The sequence below is a fragment of the Microcaecilia unicolor genome, chromosome 3, assembly GCF_901765095.1.
Source record: "Microcaecilia unicolor chromosome 3, aMicUni1.1, whole genome shotgun sequence".
NCBI lineage: Eukaryota > Metazoa > Chordata > Amphibia > Gymnophiona > Siphonopidae > Microcaecilia > Microcaecilia unicolor.
Window position 1 is genome coordinate 433,674,092 of NC_044033.1, and position 13,732 is coordinate 433,687,823.

The 13,732-nt window shown below is 43.6% G+C and overlaps 1 long non-coding RNA gene across 1 annotated transcript in view; it reads left to right on the top strand.

Moving 5' to 3' along the window:
* LOC115467148 overlaps positions 1–6,261 on the top strand; it is a 33,422-nt gene extending 27,161 nt beyond the window's left edge. Inside the window, exon 2 of the long non-coding RNA XR_003941650.1 lies at positions 6,087–6,261. This is a non-coding gene — a long non-coding RNA (uncharacterized LOC115467148). The remainder of the gene's footprint in view (positions 1–6,086) is intronic.
* The last annotated feature ends 7,471 nt before the right edge of the window (positions 6,262–13,732 follow it).

Consider the following 13,732-nt stretch of genomic DNA (forward strand, 5'->3'; position numbering starts at 1 on the left):
GGGTATGATATTTGAGGCTGGCATAGAGGCTGGCAAAAAATATTTTTTTAAATTTTTTTTGAGGGTTGGAGGGGTGTAGTGACCACTGGGGGAGTAAGGGGAGGTCATCCCCGATTCCCTCCGGTGGTCATCTGGTCAGTTCGAGCACCTTTTTGTGGCTTGGTCGTAAGTAAAAAAGGACCAGGTAAAGTCGTCCAACTGTTCATCAGGGACGCCTTTTTTTTTTTTTTTCAATTATGGGTCGAGGACGCCCATGAGTTAGGCACACCCAAGACCCGCCTTTGCTATGCCTCCGACACGCCCCAGGGAACTTTGGTTGTCCCGGCGACGGAAAGCAGTTGGGGACGCCCAAAATCGGCTTTCCATTATACCGATTTGGGCGACCCTGTGAGAAGGACGCCCATCTTGTGATTTGTGTCGAAAGATGGGCGTCCTTCTCTTTCGAAAATAAGCCTGATAGTGTTATTAGAAAAGGTACGACAAAATGATAAAGAGAATGGGCTGACTTACCTATAAGGAAAGGGTAAAGTGGCTAGGGCTCTTCAACTTGGAGAAAAGATGGCTGAGGGGAGATATGTTAGAGGTCTATAAAATAATGAGTGGAGTGGAACAGGTAGACGTAACTCTCTTGTTTTCTCTTTCCAAAAATTCTAGAACTAGGGGGCACGCAATGAAGCTACAAAGTAGTAAATTTAAAACAAATTAGAGAAAATATTTCTTAACTGACTATGTAATTAAACTCTGCAATTCTTTGCCAGCAAATGTAGTAAAAGCAGTTAGCTTAGCGGGGTTTAAAAAGGTTTGTATAGTTTCCTTAAAGAAAAGTCCATAAGCCATTATTAAAATGGACTTGGGGAAAATACATTGCGTATTTCTAGGATAAGCAGCATAAAATGTATTGTACTGTTTTGGGATCTTGCCAGGTACTTGTAACCTAGGTTGGCCACTGTTGGAGAAAGCATGATGGGCTTGATGGACCTTCGGTCTATCCCAGTATTGCAAAATACTTATATGTTCTTATGTTGCTCCTAGCCAGTCCAGGTGGTGAAATTCATCTCCTAGAATCTAGGTGGTATCACGTCCCCCATTAAGCACACTAAGATCTTGTCTTGGCTGAATCACTTGGGTATGGATGTGGCCTGCTTGCAGGAGACTTTAAAGCGTACAACACTGAACATTTTAAACTTAAGTGTTCGTGGGTGGGGGAGTTGTTCACCACCTCCTCTGGGGGGGTGGGGGGGAGCATGGAGGAGCGGTCATCCTATTTCTCAGATCTCTAATTTATTCCATTTCATTGTTGATTAGTGACTTGGCGGGTCGTTACTTACCACTCCAATTAAATTTTAAGGCCGACAACTTATCATATTAAGCTTATATGGTCCTAACAATTATGATGCTCAGTTTTTTGCTCAATTGATCCGCCTGTGTGCCCCAAATATTGGTTGCTCCTTCCTAGTGGCTGGGGATTTCAGCCTTGTTGCGGATCCCTCCATGGATCAGTCTGCAGATCTGCAGGTCCCCCGGGGGAAGAGGGGAAGGGGATTGTCGTCTTTTTGCCAGGCCTTGGACTTGGTGGAACCTTAAAGGCTGCTGAATCCAGAGTCTCGTGAATACATTCACCTGTCTCGTACCCATGTGGACTTTTTGCAGATAGATTATTTCTTGTTGTCTTTGGGTTTCTTTCATGCGGTGGTGGAGGCACAGATTAGTGAGATAGTGGTATCCAACCACGCTCCCATTACGTTAGATCTTGTGGTGGTATCTTATTATCAAAAGGTGCTTGCCTGGCACTTCCCCAGTTACTTAGTTTCTTCTGGGGGAGGTGGAAGGCTTTCTGCCAACACAATGATCAACATTGTGACGATCTGATTCTATTCTGGGACTCTGCTAATGCAGTTCTCTGTGTGGAGGTGATAGCCTTTACTAGTGCCAGAAACAAGCGAACTGTCGCTCAAATAATCACCTTGGAGAGAACATTGTGTCAGGCGCGTGCAGCTTATGTGTGAACCCCTTCTGCTGCTCACAACGAGACCTATGTGGCAGCATAGGCTGCCTTGAATTCCCTTTTACACACTAGAACTCAAAAACAGCCTATATTCCGCTTAAGTGCCCAGATGGCTCAAGAACCTCAAGGTTGAGAACATTACACAAATTTTTACTTGAAGAAAGTGCAAAAGCGGGCAGCAAATGGAGTGCAAGATGTACTTGGGCATGTCTATATTGATCTTCCCTTGACAAAGCTGGTGGGCGAAATGGCTCCCTGTTGGGAGTGGAAAAGTTAATTGCCTTTTCATGTAGTGTATCTGTTTGATATATGATACCTGCATAACATTTTGCTAACAGTTTGAAGATATTCAACATGTTAAGTAAAAATTTATAAGAAAATAAAAATGTGCAGAAGGTTTTTGACCAATGATGAAGTAACGGCTCTGTGAGTACTAAAACCATTTGGTATATGGTCACCGTGTACTTTGAGCCATTTGAGGTCTTTTCCTCCTTGCTATTTTTTTTTTTTTTTTAGTAATTTGAGCATTGGAAGTGTATTTCCACAGTATTGTGTTTGAAGGAATTTGAGTGTACTGTGGTGCAGTTTCTTTTTGTACAAGTTTTTGTCTAGCATTTTGAAGCACTGTATAAGGCGAGAGTGGAATTGTCCCAGGAGCAGACAGCAGACTATTTGGTGCGGTCAGGCTTGCCGCTTTTTACAGAGGAGGCCTTTTCTTTGCTTAAGGAACTCCAGATTGCAATCTCTTGTAGAAATCTGGGACAGCCCCGGGATGCAATGGTTTTTCTGTTGAATTTGTTAAGTTGATGGGGGTGACCTTCATAGTTCTCCTGTTGGCGTATTTTTAGGTGGTGATGAGGAGCGGGGGCAGGGGAGGGCCTTCTGTGGCACATCAATGAAGCCCTGATCACATTACTTTTAAAACCTGGCAAACCGGGGAATGATCCGGGTTCTTACAGGCTGATATCTTTGCTCAATGTGGATGTGAAGTGGCTAGCATGAATACTAGTTGCAGTTATGCATATAACTGCAAATTAGTGCCAGTGGATTCCAATTATAGCAATTATTGATAGCACCCATTAGTACCTAATTTAACAATTAAGACACACATAGCTGGCTCTGTTCTGCACGTTACGCATGAAAATGGGTGCACAAGATCATAGAATTAGGGATGGCATTGAGTTGGGTGTTCAGTAGCTGTCAAAAACTGCCCTTCGTTGTACTGTAGGTGGCAGCAGCTTCTCATGAAAAGGCTTGTGCTGAACTTAGCTTCCTTCTTCTTCTTTTCCCCAGGAAGAATTAACTGAGATTAAGCAGCAAGTATGAACTGCAGAAGACCCTTGCAGCAATAATTACTGCTATTAAGCAAAGTATGGCATGTGGATACTGTGTCTACATTCCCTTTGGTATAACAATAGAATGTTCCTGTTTGTGTAGTAAGCCTTTTGTAAACAGCCTCAAAACTATGCTAGCAATTAAAGAATTTGTATTGTAATTGTGCTTTTATGAAAACATTCTCTGCATGAGATAATACTAAATGAAATTGATGCAGTGCTGAATCGTAAATCAGATGATTATTGAGTCATTGTCTGAAGGACCTTAATATTTTGCTTGAATATAGGTAAGTCGTAAGTTCACAAAAATGCCTAGTGGTAGCCAGAGCTGCAGAGAGGGGGGAAGGGGGCATAATTCCCTAGGCCCAGTCTCCAAGGGGTCCCGACGCCAGGGTCTGTCTTTCTCCTGCTGCTGTCGGGACCCGGTGTGTGTGTGTGTGAGGGGGGGGGGGGGGGGGGGGGATGGCTGTGGCGGCCCTGCCCCGGGCCCGGCTCTGTTTCTCAGCAGCCCTGATGGTAGCTAGATCTGAGGCCTGTCAGTTCACAGCTCCATGCTGTAACCAGTATTTATAACCAGAGCTCACAAGTGCCTCATGTCCCAGATGTTGCAATATCCAATGTAAAGGGCACTTTTCTTAAATTGCGTAGGTGCTATTGTGCGCCTAATACAGCTTAAAATTGCATACCGTGGGACGTGTTCAGATGTCCTGTGGTAGTTGCAAAGTGCTACAGAAATTATCAGAGGTGCAGAAGTGATTGGAAGTTCATCCTTCTGTGGGGGGGGGGGGGGGGGGAGGGGAGGTGGGAGTTATTGGAGTTCTGAAGGGAGGGGGTAGAAAACTGATCAAAAGTAAAACTACAGAGGGTGAGTTTGAGGTTATCCAAGGCCTGCAGGGGAGGGGGAGGGGGAATGTCTTACCTTGAGGAAGTTGCTAGCAGCAGCAGCAGCAGCTGAACAGCTGGTGTGGGAGCAGGACTTGGCATTAGGTTAGAACTGGGGGTTTGTCTAACTTGTAAAATTTATTTGCTATGGGATAGTTATAAAATTATAAACATATTTGTATTTGCTAACGAGAGTGTAGTGAATCTTTGTTTTAGAAAACCTATCGTAAACAGCCTTTTGTTGCCTGAACAGTCAATTCTACAATACCCCTTTTATTATTGTGTCACAATAGCCAAGTACCTTGATCCAACAGGTTAACTAGTGGGTTCACCAGGGGCGTAGCCAGAATTCGGCGGGAGGGGGTCCAGAGGTGAGGGGGCACATTTTAGCCCCCCCCGCCTCCACCAACCCGCCCCCACCATTGCTGACCCCCCGCCGCTGCTGCCACCACCACCACCACCAACAACTTTGACCCCCCCCCCACCGCCGACCCTCTCGACCCCCATCCCGCCGCCAACCCGCCGTCGCCTACCTTTGCTGGCGGGGGACCCCAACCCTTGCCAGCCGAGGTCCTCTTCCAGCGAAGCCTTGCGCCAGAGGAAGAGGACCTCGGTTGGCGGGGGTTGGGGTCCCCCGCCAGCAAAGGTAGGTGATGGCGACGGCGGGTTGGCGGCAGGAGGGGGGGTCGAGAGGGTCATCGGCAGGGAGGGTCCAGGGCTAAATCTACGGGGGCCCAGGCCCCCGAGGCCCCACGTAGCGACACCACTAGGGTTCACATAAAAAACAATGATATTTAGGAGTCCTTTTATTAAGCTGTGGTAAGCACCAATGTGTACTTATTGCCGCATAACAGGGTGCGTTCAGGTGTCCCATGGTAGTTTTTGCACATGCACGTGTTACCCACATGCTAAAAAATAGTTTTTCTTTTTTAGTGCTGGAGGTGGGTCTGGGGCGGAGAATAGGCGTGTTCTGCACTAATCAGTTAGTGCAGGAACATTGCCGTGCACGAGTTCTTACCGCCTACAAAATAGGTGTCGGTAAGTACTCAGGCGGTAATGGTCATGTGCTAATGGGAGAATTAGCGCTTGGCCGTTAGTGTAGAGATAGAAAAATCGGCCAATTCCCAGCAGCAATAAAAATGGCCTTACTGAGCGGGAAAGCCCTGCACTGGGGATAGCGCAGGTCACTGCTTAATAAAAGGGCCCCTTTGTATCTCCCGAAATAGTGCATTTTATTCACTATGGCAGTGTTGCCCCCAGAGGTAAGGAGAAAAGAACACTAAGGTAGATGTTACAATAAAATAGTAGCATGTAAAGTCTGCAGAAATTTACAATATTGAATGGTAAAATACTGTGTAATATAATGGTTGGATGTTATAGCACAGATTAAAATAAAAGTGTACAAGTGCCTCTAGTGTATTTCTAACACTTTAAAGCAATGAGATTACCATATGGTTTATCACCACCACAACAACAAAAAAGCAAAACAAGCTATGCAGTATTGTCAACTAATTCATGTAAGTCTTACATCCGTACCTTATATTAAGAACTTTCAAAGAAAACTAGTTCAGTCCTATAATGTTTTAATTACAGTGCTAAATCAACCATTCTTTCCCCAGGTTTCTTTTACTAACACAAATAACAGATACATTTCACTGAACTGGTGCAGCTTATAATTTTCAAAATACTAATCTTATGTCTGTAAATCTTTCTTTATTTAAAACATTCTTTCATTTTATAGAGCCACTTTTGGAACATTCAGGCAAGTGTGCAATTTACCTTTTTGCAATGACATTTTCTCTCAAATAAATTATATTAATAAAAAGGAAATAAGCAATAATTATATACTTCTATATTTCTTTTAGATACAGTCACTTATCTCAGTTCAAGAAAAAAAATTCAATTCTTGTATGCATTGGCTGGCATCTGCTCTCCTCTGGAATCTGGAACCCTCTTGCAGATCATGACAGAAGATTGACAGCTGCCTCTTGATTCCTGCTACCTATGACGCAACTAAAATAAAACGAGATAATTAACACTCCCTGCGTCTCATTCAAAATTGCCTAAAAGATCACTGGTGTGTCTATTTCAGAAAATAAAATAAATGCAATCCCTGACTTTTTCTTAACTAATCCTAAAACACTTTAATCCGTATTTCTGTCTATTATTTCAAACCACTGTCAGGGGCGGTTTCAGTAAAAATGAGAATTTCTGTCACTAACCAAACTTTTCACCTCACATCAGCCAGCAGTGGAGTTAATCAGAAAGGTATTTGCTACAATTTCCCTTTCAGTTGTTCAACCTCACTTTGGGGTCCTTTTACTAAGCTGCAATAAAAGGAGCCCTGCGCTAGCGGTGGCTGCTCTTTTTTGCCGCACACCAGGGCCTCTTTTACTGCAGCGGATGAAAATAACCAAAAATGAAATGGCTGTGTGGTAAGTTCGCACTTGCTGTGCAGTCATTTTGGGGGGATCCCTTATGGCCACCAATTGATGCTGCCTGAACACCTCTGGGTAACCCCTTGTTGAGATATTTTTCAATATTTCCGCTAGTGCTGGGCATAGCACGCGCTGGGAGTGGAACTACCGCTGGCACCCGCATTGGGCTGGCAGTAGTTCCGGGTCGCCATGTGGCAAGCCCATTACTGCACAGCAACCCTTTAGTAAAACCCTTTGTTTCTTTTCTGGTGAGGAACAAAACCAGCTTTTTAGCCAGCTATGGTTAATGTAACAGGGGGTTAGGGGTTAAAGAATAAATAATTAAATATAAAAACTTACCCCGGGTCTGTTTTGGGCTCCGAGGGGGGCTGGTCCGTGAGGCGCTGTGGAAGCGCCGCGATTTTGTTTTGTTTTTTTTCTCCCGGGACGATTGGCACGTTCCCGGGAGTGAAGAAGAGGTCCGGGGCATGTTTGGGCCGGGTGCGGGCCGATTTGAGGCAGCACGGCAAGTTTTAGGGCCCGGGAGCGATGGAGCACGTTCCCGGGCCAGAAGATGTAAACCGGAAGGGGGAGAGCGCTGGGGCGGTAGTGGAGACGCTGCATAAAGCAGCGTTGAAGTTTTTTTGCTCCCGGGCTGAAGGAGCGAGGCCCGGGAGTGAAGAGCGGTTCTGGGGAGAGAGGGCCGGAGAAGACGTCGGCGCGCCTCATGCACGAACCGGCAACGCGCATTTCCGCGACTAGGCCGAAGCCGGGGCCTAAATTTTGGGCCGGCTTCGGAGGTTTTTTGTTTTTGCCTCCGATTTTGACTGAGGACGTCCGGGACCGGATCCAATGGGAGTGGTCGTGTGTGAGGAAAATCGGGAAAGCAGGTAAGGGGTTTTTAACCCAGAATTTAAATTAGTTTATTTTTAAATTGTATTAATGCGGTTTTTGATTTTTAGAAATTTAACGGTTAATGATTTTTAAATTCTGTTTTTGGATTTGGGGTCGGGGAATTTTTTGGGATTTTTCTGGTATATTAGTTTTTGAATTTGAATAATTTAAGGGGGTCATTTGGGGGGGGTCTAGTTTTAAGGGGTTAGGAAAGGGTTAACTGGTTAAATTCGACGGAGTAGGTTCAGAGGGGAATATTAAAATTTTTGAAATAGGTTTTAAATTTTTTGGGAATTTTTTCAGGGGTTTTTAGAAGATTGTTGCGTGGCGGGGTTAAATGTTGGGATATTTAAATTTTAAAAACACCGTTTAATAGAGGATGGGAGGTTTAATTGGCATGGGAAATTTGGGGTAATTTGATGGAAATTTATAGGGGTTTTATATTAATTGAAGAATTTCCCATTGATTTCTATGGGGATTTTTTAGTTAAAATGGGGATTGAGCAGTGCTGCTCAACATTCCGCTTGTCAGCAGGGAGAGTTGGAATGTTGAGCAGGACTAGGGATTGGCTGGCTGAGGGCGGAATCCCAAGCCAAGCAGCCGTCTCCTAGGAAACGGTCAGTGGGACAGTTGGGAGAGCGCTGGTGACTGTGGAGGTGGAAGGAAGTGTGTTTGGTGGTGTGGCTAATGTGGTGAGTTTGGAGTGATTTTGAGAAGGTTGGAAGTGGGATTTTGACTGAGTTTGGTGATAGGAGGGCAGTGTGTGAGGGGAAAGTGGTGAGTTGGAAGTGTTTTGTAATTTTGTTCTGGTGAAAGGTGTAGGAGGTGTATATATGTTTGTGCTCATTAGTTTAGGGAAAAATAAGTAAGGTTAGGGGGTTTAGTGAGGGTATAGTTATTTTAATTTTCTTAGTTAAGTGTTGCCCAGTGTTATAAATTATATATATTTAAGTCATTTAGTGTGGGAAGGGGTTGGTTAAGAAGATAGGGTTTTCCTTCCATTTATTTTTATTAAGAGTGAGGTGTAGGGTGACGGTGTCAAAGACAGTGGAAAAGAAGTCTGGAAAACCTGAGCTCCCACGCAAGAAAGACCGTGAAGGATTCTGCATCAGAGAAAAAAAAACCACAGCTAAGTGACAACACAGTGACAGGACAGAGAAATAATTCTTACTTACCTGAGTTGGGTCACGGGGGTTGTCTTACGAGGACCTGTAAGAAAAGGGAAGAGAAAAAGGACACAAAGTATCAATTCTTTAAAGTTGAGGTACAAGGGAGAGCTAAGAAAGAAGTTAATCAGAAAGAAAAAATTTACACTTAATACTTATCTGACAAGAATCTTGGTATCGATACCAGAGAGGGAAATTCTGAAAAAGAGGAAAAAAAAATTATACAATTGTAAAGTATATTTGTTTTGCACTAGAATATACATGTGAATATATTATTGTAATAGAGGGAAATTGGGGTATTGAAAAAGGAAATATACTGTTGTAATCCAATTCTATAAATTTAGGGCTAAAGTATGTTAGTTAATAATTTATTCTTTTAGTATTTGAATTGAATTAAAATATTGTTGTTGTTGATTAAGCATTTTTCCCGTTTGGTTATTTCAAAAGCAGGACAAATCCAAATTTAGATTATTTTCCCCTCATTTTCTTTGAGATTTTGAGGCGTGGTTAGTGAACTGTCGGCCTCTCCGTCCTTGGTGAGGTGATTCTGGGTACTAATAGTAATTTTAAGTACTCAGGGACATTTTACACTGAGGAACGAGGGGGGTACAACGACATTAACCTTTGTCCAAACACAGTGTATCAGATCATTGCTCTGTTAACGGCTTCGCTTGAAAGGTGGTATAACAATTATCAAAGAAAGAAACATAAACAGCAGTCAGAACAGACTTTGGGGCCCTTTTACTAAAGCTTAATACGCGCTAAATCAAGTCCAAGTTTCATCTTTATTTGATATACCACTTGGCAAAAATGATTTAAGTGGTTTACAATAAAATATAAACTATTAAGGATTAGGGATGAGTGATGAGTTTAAAGCAGGCAATCTGCTGATCTCTGTCTGAAAATTCAAAACTAACCATTCACACTAGTTATTTTGCCTATGTGTCCTTTAAAACCTAAAATGTAATTTTTTTTCTCCTTCACCAGGTAAAAATGCCTTTTTTCTTTCTTGAAAGAAAAACAATCTGTCTGACACCAGGATTCAGGAGGAGGGGGATCTGGGGTTGAGCCTTTTTCCTGCACTGTTCAGAAAAAGAAGTTTACAGTTTAGCATGTATTGAAAGCCTGATGTGCCAGAACCCTCCCCTCTTATGGTTTCTTGTGAAAGTTATCTTAAAAACAACTTTGTGTGTGCTGATTTTTTCTGAAAAGAGAAAAGTGAATGTATTTCTGCCTGATGCCATGTATGAAAAAACAGAGGGATTGAAGACAGGGGGGGGGGGGGGAGGAGGGAGTGAATGGAATTATAAACAAACAACTGGTTTAAGGACAGGGATAAAACAAACTGTGCATGCTCCTGTAGGACTATAGGAGGCGGTGTCAGAGGAGGCATTTGAATGTCATTTCCTGTCACATGACATATTCAAGATGGTGGCGAGTAGTGTGAAACAGGAAGTGACAAGATGTGTCCAGCAGTCACCACCATCTTAGAAAAGAGGTGTAGAGAGATCACTTCCTGTGATATCACCAAATGGGGTGGGTTTTGGGGCAGGGCTATGTAATTAAGTTGAGGGTAGGGGTAGGATCACACAAAAGAAGAGGGGCTAGGGGTGGGGTTATATAAAAGGGTGGGTTGTGAGCTGGGCTATGATATTATATCTGGTGATGTCATCAGTGGGGATGGGGCGGGGCAGGGAGTGGGCAGGGTAGAGTTAGAGTGGGTGGGGTGTGGGTATGTCTTCACTTCTGATTGGCTGACCTGTCAAAATAAGCAAATTAGTTTTGACAAAAGCCGGTGAGTTATAATATTTATATGCTCACCACAATCAACCAACAATAATATTTGCAGATTGTTAACAATCACAGCTAATTATTATCACTCCCCACTCAGATTTGGACATCACTTTTCCAAATCTCTTCTCTCAGTTTGGGTGCTGTATCACAGTATTATACTGTATTCAGATATATTTACATTTCACAGTATTCTACTAACTCAGAACAAGTACAAGTGAGAGGTAACAGGTTTCTTAAAAACTATACATTTTGAAAACTGTGCAATTATCCACAATAGAGGATATGAAATAATCAATTTCATTGTCTATAAGTTTTATAATTTTCCCAGATATACCCAGGCATTAACCCTCTTGTAGACCTAATAGAATGTCTGAAAGCGTGCTTTTCACATCTGACTGACACATTAGTTTCACTAATGGCATCTTCCTCAGTATTTTCTTCAAAACCAAATACTTCAACTTCATTTTCATGGGAAATGGGTTTGGGAACATTGTTATTGGTATGAACATATGCCAGGGTAACCCAAAAAATATCTCTCTCAGTTTCAGATGACTCTGAATTTGTCTCATCTGACATGTCCTCAACCAAACCTGGTTCAGGTTCAACTGTTTCTTGCATTATCTCCTCTTCTAAAGGAAAAGTAACTAACTTTATTTCATTTTGGTATACCACTTTAGTATGACCAGCTGGTGACTTAATTACATAATTTTTTTCTGTCTGTTTCAAATGCTTTTATCACAACATATGGTTCTGATTCCCACACATTCTAGATTTTGTGTCTCCCTCCAAAACAGTATTATTACACAGTAACACAGTAAATGAAAGCAGATAAAGACACACATAGAGGCATATTTTCAAAGCACTTTGGGAGGCTAAGTTCCATAGGTTTCTATGGAACTTTGGGAGGCTAAGTGCTTTGAAAATGAGCCCGATAGTCTATCCAATCTGACCAATGAGGTGGCCAGAGTTGAATCTGCCACTCTGTGTGGGCCACAGTCACCCAGGTTTAAGCACTGGTTGGCAAGTCTCCCCTATGCCAACCTTGATGGAGTCTGTTATAACCATATATCACCCCCAAATATTGCTGATAGTATTCGACTTACCAGTCAAGATGTCTTCCCCTTCCCCCCTGAACTGCACAGCACCCTCATTAATAGTATGTGACAATAAAGTGATCTATAGCACTGGGGTTGTTGAAGCTTCATGTGCCATTTGTGGGACACAGACGATAGAAGTCTCTCCATCATTGGCCTTGGTTCCCCTAATGCTGGAGTTACCAAATCTTCACCAGTCTTTTGCCATTTGCGGGACATAGACCATAGAAGTCTGTACAGCATTGGCCTTAGTTCCCCATGCTAGATTTGTTGAATCTTCTTCAGTCTTTTGCCATTTGAGGGACACAGACCCAGTGCTTTATTTGTAGGAAAAAAGGTACCGGTACTCATTATGGGTGGGGTCACCATCTATGGCTCTGCCCCTATGGTAGCCACACCCCTTCTACCAGCCATGGCGCATATAAACAGGTATCATTGAAAATACTATACCAGTATAGGAGAAAAAAATAACTTGATTTTTTTTCATTATATATAATTTCTGTAAGCTGTTACAGCTCCAGTATACCCAGTGCAAAATAAGACAGAAGATGTAAATTCTCAAATTGATCAATCAACAAGATAAGAGCAGATTACTTAAAAACCACAGAAACGAGTGAATAAAAAAGAAGTGGTTTATTAAAATTCTCAAATTGGATGTATTCCAAACACTTAAATGAAAATAAAATGATTTTTCTACCTTTGTTGTCTGGTGACCTTGTTTTTCTGATCATGTTGGTCCCAGTCTCTGATTCTGCTGCTCTCTATCTGTTCCCTTAACTCCGTTTCCAGGGATTCCTTTCCATTTATTTCTTTACTTTCCTCCTTTCTTCATTTCTTGCCGTACATCCATAGGTAAAAGCTGGGTCCTCTGCAGACTTGACTGGAGGAGGTATAGAGTGTATCCAGCTTTTGCCTATTTTCTCCATCCATGTGCAGTTTTTCTCCTCTTTTCCCTTTCCCTCATCTCCATCGGTATGCATCTCCTTCCTCTCTCTTCCCTCTCATTCATCCATGTCCAGCATTTTTCCTCTTCCCTCCATCTATGTCCAGCATTTCTCCTCTGACCTTCCATCCATCCATGTTCATCTCACTTTCTCAAACTTCTCTCCCCTCCATCCATCCATGTCCAGCATTTTAACTCTCTCCCCTCCATGAGTGTCCAGAATTTCTCCCCTAAATCCATGTGCATCTCCTCCTCTTTCTTCCCTCCCCTCCATCCATGTCCAGCATTTCTCCTCTCCCCCTCCCCTCCATCCATGTTCATCTGACTTCCTCTCTCTTTCCTCCTCTCCATCCATGTCCAGCATTTCAATTCCATGTGCAATTCCGTGTCCAGAATTTCTCCTCTCTCCCCTAAATCTGGGTGCATCTCCTCCTCTTTCTTCCCTCCCCTCCATTCATGTCCAGCATTTCTCTTCTCCCCCCTCCACTCCATCCATGTGTATCTACTTCCTCTGTCTCCCCTCTCCTCCATCCATGTCCAGCATTTCTCCTCTCTCCCCTCCATCCATTTGCATCTCCTTCCTATCTTCCCTCTCCTCCATCCATGTCCAGCATTTCTCCTGCCCGCCCCTCCATCCATCCATGTCCAGCAACTCTCCTCTCTCCCCTGCCCTCCCCTCCCATCCATGTCCAGCGATTCTCCTCTGCTCTCCCCTAACCATCCATGTCCAGCGATTCTCCTTCGCCCCTATCTTTCCCTCCCATTCATGCCCAGCAATTCTCCTCTGCCCTCCCCTCCATGTCCACTGATTCTCCTTTGCCCCCTATCCTCCCCTCCCATCCATATTCAGTGACTCGCCCCAGCCCACCTGCCCGCCCTCAGCTCCTGCCTGCCCTGTGTTGAAATCTTTGATTTTACTTCAAATCACAGTGGCAGCGGCATTGAAGGAAGCAGGCAGGCTCGCCTCCTCGCTTCCCTTCCCTCAGTGTCCCACCCTCGCGGAAAAGAAATTACATCAGAGGAAGGCGGGACACAGAGGGAAGGGACGGCTGGAGGTAAGCCTGCCTGCTGCTTTCACTGCTGCTTCACCGCTGCTACTTGAGGTAAAATAAAAGATTTTAATGCAGGGTGGCACGAACGGAAAGTCGGGGAGCTGAGGGCGGGCAGATGAGCCAGCCCTGAGAAAAAAAGTTGTCGGTACGC